The 16,060-nt window shown below is 36.7% G+C and overlaps 1 protein-coding gene across 1 annotated transcript in view; it reads left to right on the forward strand.

The window, feature by feature from the left end:
- MANEA (mannosidase endo-alpha) overlaps positions 1-16,060 on the forward strand; it is a 62,439-nt gene that overhangs the window by 32,733 nt on the left and 13,646 nt on the right. The window lies entirely within an intron of this gene.

Genomic DNA, 16,060 nt, shown 5'->3' on the forward strand with positions numbered 1-16,060 from the left:
GTATATTTTCAAGTTAGTGCTTTTGCTTCCTTTGGATAAGTACCCAGTAGGAGAGTTGCAGGATAATATGTTTCTATTTTAAATTATTTCAAGAAGCTCCATACTATGTTCATAGTGGCTGCATCAGTTTATATTCCCACCAAAGTGAACAAGTGTTCCCTCTTCTTCGCATGGTCACTTATTTCTTGTTTCCTATTTCTTTTTTTTTTTTTTTGATAATAGCCATTCAAACAGTTATAAGACAACATCTCAATGTGGTTTTGTTTGTTTTTCTGCTAATGTGTTAGTAGGACTCGTTTGTATATTTTGGATGTTAACACCTTTTCAGATACATGGCTTGCAGGTATGTTCTCCCGTTTATTAGTTACCTTTTCGTTTGTTAGTGGTTCCCTTTGCTGTGCGGAAGCTTTGTAGTTTGATATAGTGCCACTTGTTTATTTCCAGTTTTGTTGTTTTTGGTTTGATGTCAAATCCAAAGAAATCACAGCTAACACCAGTTTCAGGGAGCTTACCACTTTTGTTTTCTTCTAAGAGTTTTATGGTTTCAGATCTTATGCTTCAGATCTTAGTCCATTTTTGGATATTTTTTTGTGCATAGTGTAAGGTGGTTCAGTTTTTCCAGTGCTACTTATTGAAGAGACTGTCTTTTCCCTATTGTATATTCTTAGCTCCTTTGTTGCAGATTAATTGACCACAGGTGCCTGGGTTTATTTCTGGGCGCTGTATTCTATTCTGCTGATCTATGTGTTTTTATGACAATACCAAACTCTTCTGATTACTATAGTTCTGTAATATAGTTTGAAATGAAGTATGGTGCCTCCAACATCATTCCTTTTTCTCAAGATTGCTTTGGCTTTAGGGTCTTTTGTGGTTGCATACAAATTTTAGAATTGTTTGTTCTATTTCTGTGAAAAATGCCTTTAGTATTACATTGACTCTATAAGTTGCTTTTGGTAATATGGATATTTTAATAATATTAACTCTTCCAACCCATGAGTGTGTGATATCTTAACATCTACTTGTTTTTTTTTTAATATCTGTCATTAACGAATAGTTTTCAGGGTACAGATCATTCACCTCCTCAGTTAAGCTTATTTCTAGGTAGCTTATTCTTTCTGATGCAGTGATCAATGGAATTGTTCCATTAATTTATCTTTCTTCATTCATTCTTAGTGAAATGTAAGAGATTTTTGTATACTGATTTTTATATCCTGTGAGTTTACTGAATTTGTTCATTTTAAGTTTTTTGATGAAGTCTTAAGAGTTTTCAGGATGCCACATTTTGTTGTCCGTGAATAGAGACTGAGTTGCTCCTTCTTTTCTGAATGTGATGCCTTTCATTTGTTGTTGTTACATTATTGCTCTGGCTGTGAATTCCAGTGCTGTATTGAATAAAACTGGTGAGAGTAGGTATCCCCGAGTTGTTGTTGATCATGGAGAAAAAACGTTCGGCTTTTCTCCCTTGAGTCTGATTTTAGCTGCAGTATTGTGATATGTGGCCATTATTTTGTTGAAGTATTTTTTCTCTATACTCACTTTGTTAAGAGTTTGTATCATGAATGGCTGTTGAATTTTGTTAAATGCTTTTTTTTTCTGCTTTTTTTGAGATGATCATATGAATTATATGGTTAATTTTGTGAATGTGTATCACATTGATCTGATGGTGTCAGTTCATCCTTGCATCCCTGTAATAAATCCCACTTGATCACAGTGTATGCTGCTTTTCTTGTATGTTCTATTCAGCTTGTTAATATTTTTGTTGAGAATTTTTGCATCTCTGTTCATCAGGGATATTGGCCTTTAATTATCTTTTATTGTGGTGTCCTGACTGGTTTTAGTATCAGCATATTGCTTGTCCCATTTGAGTTTGGAGGTATTCCCTTCTTTTCAAATTTTTGGAAGAATTTGATAGGATTGGTATTAATTCTTCTTTGACTATTTGGTAGAATTCACCAGTGAAGTTTTCTGATGCTGGGTTTTGTTTGTTGGAGACTTTTGATTACTGATTGTTTCCATTCAAGTTACCTACCAGTCTGTTCAGATTTTTCTGTTTCTTAATGATTCAGTCTTGGAAGGTTGTATATTTCTAGAAATACATCTATTTGTGGTGTCTGTGGAGTGTTAAAATCTGTTATTATTGTATGGCTGTTTTACTCTTTAGGTCTGTTAATATTTGTATTTATATTTAGATGCTCCTATGTTAGGTGCTAACATATTTACAAATGTCCTATCCCCTTATTATATTGATCCCTTTATCACTGTGTAATGACCTTCTTTCTCCTCTCTTCTTGCAGTCTTTGTTTTATGTTCTACTTTGTCTCATATAAGCATTGCCACCCCAGCTTTCTCTTGGTTTCCAAGAGCGTGGGATATATTTTTCCATCCCTTTGCTTTCGGTCTTTGTGTGTTTGTACATCTAAGTGAGAATCTTGTGGGTAAGATAAAGATGACTTTTTAAAAATCCATTTAGTCACTCTCTGGGTTTTCGCTTTTTTTCTCCCTCCAGAATTTTGTCCATTTTCACTTAATTATTGATAGGTATGGAGTTCTTGCCATTTTGTTAATTCTTTTATAGCTGTTTTATAATTTCTTTTTTTTTTTTTTCTTTCTACTTTTCTTGCTACTCTTTGTGATTTGATGATTTTCTGTAGTGGCATTCTTAAATTCTCTATTCTTTATCTTTTGTGTCCCTACTCTAGGTTTTGCTCCATAGTTACCATAAGGCCTATGTAAAACAATTTATATTTATAATAGTCTATTTTAAGTTGACAACAAATGAACTTTGATAACAGCCTAAAGCTCTGTGTTTTTACTTACTCTTATTTTGCATTTTTGAAGTCTTCACTTACATCATCTTACCTTGTTTATTCACTGCAGTTACTGTGCTTATAATATTTTTTACTGTTTGTCTTTTAACCTTCATACTAGCACTTTATATAAGTGATTAATCTTGTTTAAACATTAGCTTTTTCTAATTTTTCTATATGTTAATTTTTACCAGTGAGGTTTATATGCTTATATTTTTTCCTTTTGTTTCGTCTTCAAAAGTCCCTTCAACATTTCTTATAGGACTGGGCTATTGGTCATTACTCTTCTGTTTTATTTTTTCTGGATAACTCTTTAAATCTCTTTCAACTCTGAGTGATAACTTTGCCATGCAGAGTATTCTTGATTGACTGTTTAATTCTTTTCAGAGCTTTAAATGTATCATGCCACGCCCTTCTGTATTTTTTCAGCTAGAAAATATGCTAATAATCTTATAGGGGTTCCCTTGTAGATAAGAGGTTGTTTTTCTCTTGCTTCTTCAAAGAGTCTGTCCTTTAACTTTTGACAATTTATTTATGTTACATGTTGGTGTGGGTTTTCTCAAATTCATCTTGGTTGGAACTTTCAGGGCTTCCTGGATGTGGCTGCCCATTTCCTTCTCCAGATGAGGGAAGTGTTGAGTCATTATGTCTTCATACAAATTTTCTTCCCCTTTTCTCTCCTCATTTTGGGACTCGTAAATAATTGTGTTCTTGATGTTTTCTCATAAATTCCTTAAACTACCTTTGCTCTTTCTTGTTCCTTTTTCTTTTTGCTGCTCCAGTCGGAAGAATTCAACCGCCCTGTCTTTGAATTCATTGGTCTTTTCTTTTGCTTCTAATCTGCTTTTGACCCCTCTTGTTTGTCAGTACAGTTGTATTCTTTAACCTCATCATTTCTGTAGAGTACTTCGCTATATTTTCTATTTGTTGAAATTCTCACTTTTTTCATGTTTTTTCTCCTGACATTGGTGAGCATCTTTATTAGTTATTTTGAACTTTTTGTCATGTAAATAATTTACATTACGATAATCTCATTTTCATTAAGTATATTCCTGAAGTTTTTATCTTGTCCTTTTCTTTGGAACTTGTCCTTTGTTTTTCAGTTTCCCTGACATTCTCTGTTGGTTTCTGTGTATTAGATCAGGGGTTCCCAGTCTCTAGGATCTAATGCCTAATGATCTGAGGTGGAGCTTACATAATAATAATAAAGTGCCCAGTAAAAGTAATGTGACTGAATCATCCTGAAACCCCCAGGCCATGGAAAGATTGCCTTCCACAAAACCAGAACCTGGTGCCAAAAAGGTTGGGGACTGCTGTATTAGATAAAACGACCTCTTCTCCCAGTTGTGAAGGTGTTACTTCATATAGAAGATAACCCTTAATGTTTAACCCTGTCCTGTTCCTTGGTTGTCTCTCTATCCTTGTGATTGTCCAAACCGCCTATTTGGGTCTTAGGCTCCCAGCAAGACCTGCCCGTATCCTAAAAGGGAGGATCTCAGTCAGCGCCTAAATTTGGGCTTATTGGAAGCCAGACTTGGGGCAGCGGCTTTTAGGTTGTACATGGATACCTCTCTCCATGGGCGTCTGTGAGCGGGACCTTTCACTCTGCTCTCTCTGTATTGAGTCCTGCCTGATAGTTAAGGACCATTTCTTCCTTTGTGTCATCCAGTTAGATCCATGAACTCAAGACCCACTCGCCACTAGAGCCAGGCATCAAGGGTTGTTTCTTCTGGACAGCAACCACAGAAGTTGGTGCACCAAAGATGGGCAGAAGCTCCTTTCTCAGAGATAACCAGTGACCTGGGGCTGGGCGGAGGGTCTTTGTGAAGTTGATGTCCAGTTAGTTCCCACGATTGCAGCTGGCCCTAGACTTGTGTTTAATTTGATGCCCTCCCCTCAGGCCTAATCTATGAAAATAGGGCCATAGTCCTCTCTCACAGGAAGATTGGGTGCCTGTCAGTTGCCTCTGCTTTGTCCATTGAGCTGTTGCTGCTTGTGCTCTCTTTCTCCGTTTGTTTCAGTCCTGTGGGCTCACAAGTGCTAACCACGGTGACAGCCAGAGCCAGATGGTCAAGGTCGTACCCCCTTAGCTTCAGCGGCAAAACCAGGTCACCAGACGTGTGCACAAGTTTCTTTCTGGGAGATAGCAGTGACCTGGAGTGAGATGGAGGAGGACATCAAGGTGGCTCTTGCCGGCCTTCTTGGTCTTTGGAAAGTATTCAGTAAGCTTCTCCGTATGCCCTAAATTACATGCGTGCCACTTAAGCTGAAGCTTTAAGATAAGTGTCTAAGTCTCTTTTACAGAAAGACTAGGCAATTTTAACTGTCTATCTTTTTGCTGGGCCCTGGGTGTTGGCGTAGTGAATCCTCATGAACTTTCCTATGTAATGTTTCTGAGTTCAATATAGCCTTGTGTGTATCATGGACACAAGCCCTATTAACTTTCACAGTTAAATGTTTTGGGTATTTGTTGCTTAGGTGCAGGTCTTAAACGTTGGGGTACCAGATATAGAGTTCAAATTGTTTGCTCCTCAAAAAGAAGCTCAAGAGTTGTGTGTTTTCCTCCTATTTGTGGGTCTGCATACCAGGAGTGGAGTTTATGATTACATTGTGACTCAGCCGCTCCTACCCATTTCAATATCAGTCTTTTATTTTTTTTTTTTTCACCAGATGTAGGACTCACTCAGCTAGTTTTTGGATTTCTTTCAGAGAAAATTATTCCTTGTATAGTTGTAGATTTGGTATGTCCCTGGTAGGAGGTAAGTTATGGATCCCCCTACATTGCCATCAAGAACTAGAACCTCTAAAGGTATTTTATTATCAAATTACACAATTTGATAATAAAATACTCATGGATTATTCTTTGGGATATGAGGAGAGTAATTGCAATTTTTGGAGTAGTCATTTTACTTAAAACTTGATGTGAAAATAATGACCTAGAATCTTTTATAATAATATATTTTCTCTTGAAAAATTTCTGAGTTCCAAGCCTCATCTAGAGTATAATTTACTAATGGCTCCATTCTATTAATATTTTTCTGTATATGTTCTATTTTCATTATAGCAGAAAAGAGGGAATTGCAGTGTTCTTTTATAAAGCTAATGATTAGTGAGATTTACATATATAAGTATCTTGGGTGTCAAAGATTTACTAAAAATAAATTTTGTTAACCATATGAGTTCAAATATTTCTAAAATAGTTAGAAAACAAACTACTGTCTAAAAATCTGTCAAAATTGGATTTTAATTTAAACCTTGTATAGCACATACATACATGTACATACACACACACACACACACACACACACACACACACACACGTACCTAAAAAATGCAGGTGAAAGTCTGAAGGCAGTTATATTCTACCCATATAGTAAGGTGTGTTACGACTGTGGGAAAATTTCATTTATTTCAGAAATTAATGAATCATGGAAACAAATAGAAGTAATGATTAAAAGTGTTTTGAATAGCACTACAAAGGAAATTTTTATAATGAATAAATAGCAAGCAAGAGAATAGAAATTATTTTTAAAATCCAAGGATGCTTTTCAAAAATTGGTTATGTAGTAGTTGGCAACATTAATCTTAATAAAGTCACAAAAGAACATAACTATACAGGCTGCATTCTCTGTCTATATTCAGTTCAACCAAACATTAAAAGTAACGCCAAATAAACGTTTCATTAATCATTCAGTTGCTACGTTGTATCAGACTTTTTGATCCCATGGACTGTAGCCTGCAGGGCTCCTCTGTCTGGGATTTCCCAGGCAAGAATATACTGGAGTGGGTTGCCATTTCCTTCTCCAGGGGATCTTCCTGATGCAGGGATAGAACTGGGGTCTCCTGCATTGCAGGAGATTCTTTACTGTCTGAGCCACTAGGGAAGCCCTCAACCCTTTTTTTTTTTCAACTTTTTAGTATAAAATTGTCTAGAATTTTGATTATAACGTTATAACTAAAAATAACACTTCTTTTAAAGTAAAGATCAAAAGTGAAAATTTAGGATAATATAAAAATAAATAGCACTAAGATTATCAATACCAGTGGGACATGGATGATGAAATAAATGAAAATTACAAGGAGGGATTAATAAGAATGACATAAGCAATTAATTAAATAAATACAAGACCTTCAAAATCAATAGCCTTGATAAATTATTTTTCCACTCTGGGGAAGAATAAAATAAACCACTGGCAAGATTAAAAAAAAGGAAAAATAGCCAAAGCATAATATCAAAAATTGAAAGGGCATACTAGACCTATAGAGATAGAAGCCCATTTAAGGTTGTATATTGCCATATTAAAATACGGGCTCCCCGGTGGCTCATATCCCAGGTTCGATCCCTGGGTCGGGACGATCACCCGGAGAAGGAAACAGCAACCCATTCCAGTATTCTTGTCTGGACAATTCCATGGACAAAGCAGCCTGGTGGGTTACAGTCCCTGGGGTGTAAAAGAGTTGGACATGACTGAGTGACTAATGCTTCCATATTTAAAATATATAAAAAATGAATAGTATTCTTGTAAAACACAAAGTTGATTTTTGTGCAGAGAGAAGTTTAAAAAATCTAAATTGACTTATATCCTAGAAATTTTTATTGAATGTACATCTTCCTCAAATACCAGGTCTTACCTAGCAATTCTGTTCAACCTTTCAGAATGAGTTGATGCTTGTGGTAGTGAAATACAGTGGAAGGTTTTCTCATTATCTATTGCTTTATGACAAATTACCCTAAAACTCAGCGGTTTAAAATAACAAAGACTTTGTATCTCGCACAGTTTCTAAAGGTCAAAAATCCAGAAGTGGTTTAGCCTGGTGAGTCTGGTTCAGGATTTCTTAGAAGGTTGTAATCAAGCTGTTGGCTGGTACTATAGGCACCTGAAGCTAGAGGATCTACTTCCAAGTTTTCTTATGTGGTAGCTGACATACCTTAGTTTCTTTTAGCTGTTGGAATGAGACTCAGTGCTCTTTTTTTTTTTTTTTTTTTTAATTAAAGTGTAGTTGATTATAGTGTTTCAGATATATGAGACTTAGTTTGTGGACAGCCTCTCCACAAGACTGCCTATGTCTCCTTATGGCTGCTGGCTTCTCCCATAATGATAGTTTGAGAGAGTTCAGTATAGAAGGTGCAGTGTTTTGTGATCTAATTGAGGAAGTGATTATCATGTATGCCCTGTTTTATTGTTTTTTCTGCTGATAAACCTATCCAGTGTGCAAGGCAAATGCACAGGTTTTGAAATATCGGGAGATGGGGATCATTGGTGGCCATGTTGGAGACTGGTTACCAAGGAAGACTTGCAAATTTATTCTATAATGATAACACAATATTGATTCGAAAAATAAGGATAGCACAAGAAATTTAGAGAGTGACCTCATTAATGAAAATATATTCAAAATTTCCAAAGAAAACTTATATGAGAAGTGTTTATTAACAAGAGTCTAAGAGTGGATTCAGGAGTATGAAATCTTAATCCAGATTGCCTGCATTCAATCCTAGTTCAACCATTTACTAGCTATGCCTCAGTTTCCTCCTTTCTCAATGGAAAAAGTAACAAAATCTATTAATACCTTACATAGGGTAATACATGTGAAGCACTTAGTTACTGGCATATGTTAAGTGAATCAAGTTTTACTGATTATTTAAAGGAGCTAAAACATGATTATCTTGATATTAAACTTTTGAGGGAATAAAAACTCATTACTGATAGAATTCTTAATAACCAAAGTTCTTTAACTTGATAAAGGATACTCTTCAGTAACCTATATCAAACACCATACTTAATGGATAAACATTAATGTTTAATGCTCAGTAAACCACAATCAGTCAAGAATGCCCTCAATAGTCAATGTCACTTAATACTGTAATAGAAAGTCTGAACAAAGTGGTTTAACTTAAGTATAAAAATGTATTCTAAGTAAAATTTTCATTTTTGTACATGGAAAATGTTTACAAAACCTGTGAATATAGTAGATATAATGAGTCCAGTAAGGTAACTAGAACCAAAGAAATATGCAAGTCAATAGGATTCATATATGACAAGAGAAAATATGGGAAAAACTACATTGAGAATAACATTAGCAGTAGATGTACAAAGATATTCTTGGCATTTTATTGAAGGAAATGAAAGATTTACATAAATGAGAAAACATGAATTGTATGGAAAGATTCAAAATTTCAAAAGTAACCATTCTAACATTCGTATTTCATTTTCAATATAATTTATAAATTGAATGCAGTCCCAGATAAAAGTTTCAGTGAGATTTTAAATGAAGAATTTGACAGGCTATTCCAAATTTATAAATGTTAGGAAAATGTTAGACTTTTTAAAAATGTGTATTAAATATTTAAAACTTGTCTTCCCAGATAACAAAGTGTGTTTTAAAATGACAGAAATTAAGAGTATGGCATTAGCATCAATATATACACAGAGATCAGTGAAAATAATAGAGGGTCTAGAAACAAGTCATTTTATATGAGAATCTAATGTAATTCAAGAATCATTGAGAGTGAGGTGTAAAAGGAATGTTTATTAATGATCTTAATATGATATTGGTTTAATTTTTTGAATTATCTATCCTGTGTCCTTGGGCATTAATTTACATGTCTAATAATTCTGCTTGTCAAATTGTTCTTTCTTCAAATTTCTTTTTTTTCAATGCAGTGTTTGCAAATCTTACTGAAAACATGAATTAGAGTATCTTTTAACTAGAGACTGTGCCCTGAGGCTGCTCTCACTCTTAAAAACTTCTTGCAGTTTATAGAGCTAAATGGGACACAGGCTGATTTGTCCAATACAGATAATTGAGTAAGTTCTTTTAAGAGAGAATATGGATCCGAGTTGAAATATTAATGTCCAAATAAAAATGTGAAAATTTAGTCTGAATATTCCTTTTGCAGCTTAAAGACTCGGTAGCTACTGGAGAATACAAATGGAACTCTAGAGAAATAGCTAAATAGGCAAGAATTTTCTTATTCCTGTCAATGAAGCCTCCTCCTTTATAATCCTGAAGGTAAGGAAGCGTCTCTCAAGTTAGCTGACTGGCGAGAGCTGTCACGGGCCACGTCCTCGGTTTCTTTCGGTGAGCCCTCATTGGTGCTTGAAATCTGTGAGTAGACAGACCTGTAGGTTCTGGCATCCAGTCTGATTCTGCGTAGTCAGTAGTGTAGTGTTGGTCGCTCAGTCGTGTCCAGCTCTCTGCGATCCCGTGGACTGGAGTCCGCCAGGCTCCTCTGTCCATGGGAGTCTTCAGGCAAGAATACTGGAGTGGATTGCCATTCCCTTCTCCAGAGGATCTTCCCAACCCAGGGGTCGAACCTGGGTCTCCTGCATGCAGGCAGATTCTTTACCGTTTGAGCCACAGGGAAGTCCGTTGATTCTGGACAAACATGATTTATTTTCCATAAAGCAGATCCAAAGGCCACTTTTTTTGTCCAGGCTCTACTATAATCCTGGGAGGTGGGAAGTAAGAGGCCTCCACAATTCAAGAGAGCTGGCAATCTTAGTACTTTCAGGACATTCTTAAAGGTAAAGTGAAATCTTCTGATGCATGATGATAGCTGGCAGGTTCTAATTAAAGCCTCTGCAGGAGAACGTGGCCAAGAGGTGTGGTCACCAGCATACCTAATCTCTCTGTGCTTCAGATTGTATATATCATGATCAGAAAAATGTGGAACCAGTCAGGGTAATAGTTTCCAAAAAAATTTAGAAACATTTCTTGGTCTTGTGTCTGGTAGTGAACTCGATCCAGTGCCAAAAAATAAACCAGGAACCACGAGACTGGAGTTCTTGTCCCAGCTGAGTACTCTGGGATCTTCAGTTACTTACTTCAATCTTCAGTTACTTACTTCATCTTTTTGACTTACCTGCTTCATTTCGAGAATGACAGGATGAAGTGATAAGATGGTTTTATTTATTATATTTTTGTGTAATTTCTGTTGTGTTGGCGTTCAGCATCAATATTTTTATAATTAGATTAAAATTTTGTTTTTGTAGAGTGAAAAACTTTGCTTCCAAATATCAGGAAAAGTTAGTGTTTAATTAATGATAATAACTTACTAGAATAACTGAAACTTCTAAGGCAATATGATACTAATAGAAGAATAATAGTATTGTAAGTTCTGTGCTGATAAACTTGGGTCTAAATTCACAAAACTGTTCACACCTGAAACCTTAAATATAAAATAAATGGGTTCATTATTAACACTTTTTGCCTGCTAATCTTGAAGGAAATAACCTGCCCTTTCCCCCAGTTTGATTAGTATAGATTTACTTTGCCTTTTCCCCCACAAAATGGCCCTTCAACTTATCAATGATTTTACTTTTAAAATATTCTAATGATTATAATATATCTACTTCATTCTTGATTAATGTGCTTCTCATTCTTTGCTTGAGTTTGTTTTACTGTTTCTATTTTTTGAGATGAAAATGTTTTTATTTTCATTCTTTGCTTAGGAATAGAGAGTTTTTAAGGAATTAGCCTCACAGTTAAGCTTTTGTCATAGCTCATTAGTTTTGATTACATAATGCTTTAACCAATATTCATCTCTAAATACACTGTGATTGCAATGTTGATTTATTTATTATTATTAACTTCAACTGAAAGTCATTTAGTGAGTGCCTTTTAAGTCATAAGCAAGCAAAAAAAATTTTGACAATAATAAAAATGTTATTCTACATTATATTTTACAAATGTACACTAATTACTTTTGGAAGAGTAATTGAGTAAAAGTGAAAGTCGCTCAGTACTAAAATGTAAATCATGATTTTTCAAAAAGATTTAGATATCGGCTCTTTTATATACTTGTCTGCATATTCACTAGAACAAGTACTATAGCAGTTTTAACTGTCATTGAGTAGTCTGGTTTTGTAGAGACTAAAAATTTCACAGCTGGAATTCTCCAGGCCAGAATACTGGAGTGGGTAGCCTTTCCCTTCTCCAGGGGAATCTTCCCAACCCAGGGATTGAACCCAGGTCTCCTGCATTGCAGGCAGATCCTTTATACCAGCTGAGCCACAAGGGAAGCCCAAGAATACTGGAGTGGGTAGCCTATCCCTTCTCCAGCGGATCTTCCCAACCCAGGAATTGAACCAGGGTCCCCTGCATTGCAGGCGAATTCTTTACCAACTGAGCTATCAGGGAAGCCCAAATATATTCTTAAACACCGTCTATTTCATTCCCCCACCTCCCAGCCTCTGGTAACCACCATTCCTTTTTGTGTTTTCAAGTTCATTTTATTTTGGATTCCACTATGAGAGAAACATAAAATACTTGTCTTTCATTGTTGGGTCTGTCTCATATCATGATATTAATGTTCATCCACGTTGTTAACAAATGGCAGCGTTTCCTTTTTGCTCATGACTGAATATATTTTCATGGTGTGTGTGCACACGTTTTATTTATTCATTTATTCATTGATAGCTTTTAAATTTTCACTGGAGTAGAGTTGATTTATTACTGCTGTGTTAGTTTCAGGTGTGCACATGTCCACTTTCCTTAGGTTCTTTTCCCATGTAGGTCATTCCAGAGTATTGAATGAGAGTTCCCTGTGCTAAACAGTAGGTTCTTACTAGCTTTCCGTTTTATATATAGTAGTTTATGTCAATCCTTGTCTCCCAGTTTATCCCTCCCCCTCATAGCCCATGTAACCATAAGTTAGCTTTCTACATCTGTGATTCTGTTTTGTAAGTAAGTTCTTCTGTGCTTTTTTTTAGATTCCACGTATAAATGACATCATATATTTGTCTTTCTATTAATATGTATGACTTGCTACACTCAGTGTGACAGTTTCTTGGTCCATCCATGTTGCTGCACATGGCATTGTTTTGTTTTATTTTGTTTTATGGTTGAGTAGTATACCACTGTATATATTAATATGCACCACATCTTTATCCATGCCTCTGTCAATGAACATTTAGGTTGCTTGCATATCCTGACTTTTGTAAGCAGAGCTGCAGTGAACAGTGGGGTGTAGATATCTTTTCAAGTGATGATTTTCCTACAGTGTACGTCTAAGAGTGGGATTACTGGGTCATATGGTAGGTCTATTTTTCACTTTTTCGGGAACCTCCATGCTGTGCTCTGTAGTGGCCGTACCAATTTACTTTCCCCTGGACAGTGTAGGAGGGTTCTTTTTCCCCTCCACCCTCTCCAGAATTTATTTTGTATACATTTTTTGATGATGGCCTTTCTAAGCAATGTGATGTGATACTTTGTTGTAGTTTTGGCTTGCATTTCTCTCACGTGTTAGCTGTGTTGAACATCTTTTCATGTGTGTTTTGGCCATCTGTATGCCTTCTTGGAGAAATATCTGTTTAAATCTTCTGCCCATTATTTCAATTGTTTTTTTTTTTTTAATATTGAGTTGCATGAGCTGTTTGTGTATTTTGGAGATTAATCCCTTTTTGACTTTGTTCTTTTGTCTCAAGATTGACTTTGGCTATTCAGGGTCTTTTGTAGTTCTATACAAGTCTGAGGATTATTTTTTCTATTTTTGTGAAAAATGACATTGTATTCTGATGCAGTTTGTGTTGAATCTGTAATTAGGTTTGAGCAGTATTTTTAACAGTATTAACTCTTCCAGTTCATGAACTTAGTCTCCTTAAATGTTATGGTGATTTCCTGGTTCAGTCTTGGAATGATTCTAGGAAAGTGTACACTTCTTCTAGGTTATCTGATTTTTTTGGCTTATAAGTATTCCTGGTAGTCTCTTATCACATGTATCTCTATACTCTCAGTTATAATTTATTCTCTTTCATTTCTGATTTTTTTTGTCTTTTTTGTTTTCTTAGTTGTGTTTGATCTAGTTTCATTCTTGTGTATTCTGTCCAGCCCTTTGAAAAGCACCCAGATTTTACGTAAAAGAAACCCATCTGCTAATTTTAAAAGCATTGGTCTGAGAGGCAAAGGCCTGCTGGGATGTTCTGTGGGGAAAGAGGCGGGAGGTCTCTGTTCACGCTCCGCTTACTAGAGCCAGCAGGGCAGGCCGCTTGGCTCCGCACCTCCTCACTCCCGGTGGGGGGCGGCATCACTGGGGGTCCCCTCTGTCATGCTCCAGCGCACAGCATTTCTAACACTGTTTTCTAATGCCGTTTATTGAAGACTCCTTTACCCATTGTATGTTGTTGGCGCCTTTGTTATAGATTACATGACTGTATATGTGTGGGTTCTTGACCTTTTAATTGTAATATGTCCTGGTGTGGTTTTCTTTGGGCTCATTTTATTTGGCATTCTCGGGCTTCTTTGACCTGGATGTATTTTCTTCCTTGGGTTAGGGGACTTTTCAGTGACTCCTTCTCCCAGTGAGTTTTCTGCCCCTTTCTGTCTTCCGCTCTTTATAGGGTAGCGTCACATGGTAAGTGTCCCCGAAGTCCCTTCATTTGTCTTCACTGTCTGTCATGCTTTGTCCTGCTCAGATTGGGTAGGGGCCTCGTGCCCTCTCTTTCTGCTTCCGATCTGCTGTTGAACCTCTCTAGTATACTTATCAGAACAGCTATTACATTCTTCAGCTCTGTGATCTCTTATATTTTCTCTTTGTTGCATTTTCACGGTGTTCAGCCTTTCTTCCCCCTTTGAATTTGCTTAGCATTTTTATTACCACTACTTTCAGCTCTTACCAGGTTACTTACTTATCTCTGACCCTTTAAAGTTTGTTTTGTTTTTCTGAGGTTTTATCTTACATTCTCTCATTTGTATTCCTCCCAATAGGTGCCTTCATTTTGCTTAACTCTGTCTTAGTTTCTGTGCATTTAATGACACACTCACCTTTCTCTGTCTTGAAGCACTGACCTTGTATATAAGATGAATCTTATCAGTTAATACCTCCCTAACTGTCTCAAACCCTTGTGGTTGTTTAAGCAGCCTATTTTGTTTTTAATAGCCTCTAATCGTTGAAGGTATGCCAAGACCAGTGTCCTTTAGGTGCTGCCTGAAAGCCTCGTGTTGATTGTGGCTGATTGAAAGTCAGACCCTCAGGCAGCAGGTTTTAACAAGTATGAATATATTCAGCCTTACAGGACCATAATGTAAGCTCCCCTGGCCTCCAGATCCAGGTGATCAACAGGTGTTCCTTCATGGCACCTGCTAAATCCAGGTCACAGGGCATGTAGACGCTCCTCCCTGGGAAATATGTGCTCTGGAGCGTGGCAGAGGAGGCCCAGTGATGCCGCCCACTGCCTGGAGGAGGCAGGTGTGGAGCGCGAGGGCGGCCCCTGCTGGCTCTAGTAAGCGGAGCGTGAACAGAGACCTCCCGCCTCTTTCCCCATAGAATATCCCAGCAGGCCTTTGCCTCTCAGACCAATGCTTTTAAAATTAGCAGAGGGTTTCTTTTACATAAAATCTGGGGACTTTTCAATAGGGCTGCTTTTGCACTGGTCCCTGGACTGAGTGAGTCTGCACGCAAGCCCTTTAAGAGCTACATCCCTTTGGATATTCAAAGCCAGATATCTTGGGGACTCATCTTTCATGTGCTGGTCTTAGAAATTGGTATGCCAGATGTGGGATGTAAACTATTTATTCCTCCGGGAGAAGCTCTGGGTTTTGAGTTCCCTCTGGGTTGTATGTCACTCCTGGGGATGGGGTTTATGACGAGATCCTGTCTCAGCCTTTCCTACCTGCTTCGGTTTGATTTCCCTCTCATATACCAGATGAGATGAGGTCACTCCAGCAGGTTCTTTCTGGAGGGAGCTCTAGATTTGGTTTGCCTGTGGAGGGAGGTAAGTCAGAATCGTCCTACAGCACCCTCTTGAAGCAGAACCATTTTATTTTTCCTAATAGAACAGAGATATAGTTATTTCAATAAAATTATACAGTAAAACTACAAAGAAACAAAAATATTTGATCACTGAGATTATCTGAATTTTGTAAACAAGAAAGTTAACTGTAATCGTAAGTACAGTGAATTATAGATATGTTGACATGAAGGAAAATAACCAGAAGAAACACAAAAAATAATTTTAAAATACACCATCCCAGTTGTCACAGCACATGGAAACTTTTCCATAAACAACTTCTACTTGGTCACTTTTCAGTCCTGTGTTTAAATCTGCATTCTGAAATTAGTGTTCCCCCATAGTTTCCACCTGCTTGTACTGTCTTTTTCATCCCTCCACTTTGAGTCTCTGTGCATCCTTAAAGCTTAAGTGGGTCTCTTGATAACACACCACACAGTTTGGTCTTATTTCTTTATCCATCCAGTCACTATGTGCCTTTTGACTAGTGAATTCAATATATTTACATTCAGAGTAATTATTATA

Source organism: Cervus canadensis, chromosome 20, assembly GCF_019320065.1.
Source record: "Cervus canadensis isolate Bull #8, Minnesota chromosome 20, ASM1932006v1, whole genome shotgun sequence".
Lineage (NCBI taxonomy): Eukaryota > Metazoa > Chordata > Mammalia > Artiodactyla > Cervidae > Cervus > Cervus canadensis.